Raw genomic sequence first — 1233 nt, 5'->3', positions numbered from 1 at the left:
TATTTTAAGAAGGGTTAGAAACTGAAGGTCAGAGTTTAAGTAACTTGTGTTAGGATACATGTGTGAGTAGCTATAGTGGGGCTGGAACCCACCTCTGTCTGGTTGTACAGTCTGCGTGTTTAACCACATCTGGGGGATGAGTTCCATTTGTAGAGAGCATAGCACCATAAACTGAGTCTGCTTCTTCCCATCCCTCTCTGGCTGCATGACTTTAATCCTATTCATCAACCTCTCTTTCTTTTTCCTACTTAATATGTTCATAAAATCCCATAGGGGAGAACAAGGCTTAACTTCTATCACATTAGAAACAGCTCAGCCTACTGATATCAGGCCAATATTGAGAAGCTGTCCTTAAAAACAAATACAGCTTTCTACTTAATTTGTTGAGATTAAGCCTAACATTTAGAATCTCTGTGCCCATCTCTAAAATTCGGAGGTACATCAATGGAGATGTTCTTGCCACCTCTCAATAAAATATATTGTGAGCAAAATTTCTTTCAGACATACACGCACCTACATGTCACCCCAAGTACCCTTGTGCACAGTTGGGCTGGCCTGAGGCAAAATTGTTTTGGCACCCACACCACATCTTTAGAAAATCCTTTGCCCCTTCAGTGGCAATCCTTCCCCTCTCAGGGATGAAAATAAACCAATATTAAGAGATTAAAAAAAAAGGGCCAAGAGCTTGCAGCACGAGTTCCTCATTGCTGGATGAGGTTGAAGAAGGAACAGACACAGATTTAGAAAGGAGATTCCCAGATGAGTGAAGAGTGTGCAACCCTAAGAAGAAGCACCTGTACTGGCAGGGGGAGAGAGAGGTGAATCTGCACGCATGCTGAAAGAAAAACAAAAGAAAAAATGTTTTCTTCTTTCTCTTCTACCAGCTTTCTTTCTGATCTATCAGTTATCTACATTTCAATGCAAGCATCCCAGCTAGCTTCCATATAGGTCTATCTTAGGCACTTCTGCAAAATGTCAAGCTACTGAAGCCTGTCCTGTATGAATAAGCACAGGTCCCAAACCCAGCTGGTCTCTACTCCAAGGATCCCATGTTTCAGGATCTGTCAACAGTAATCAAGGTATCTTCTTTCCCCTTGAATCACTGCTACAATAGACTGACAATACCAGTTCTTCCCTCTTAAGTGACAGTTGTGCTGCCAGCCTGTGGGTTAACCATTTATAGATATTTTTTCACAGAGATTTTGCATGGTCATGTAATTAATACAATTATTT

The sequence above is a fragment of the Equus przewalskii genome, chromosome 17 (genome assembly GCF_037783145.1).
Source record: "Equus przewalskii isolate Varuska chromosome 17, EquPr2, whole genome shotgun sequence".
Classification (NCBI taxonomy): Eukaryota; Metazoa; Chordata; class Mammalia; order Perissodactyla; family Equidae; genus Equus; species Equus przewalskii.
The sequence above is the reverse complement of the archived record's forward strand: the minus strand, read 5'-3'. Positions refer to the sequence as shown.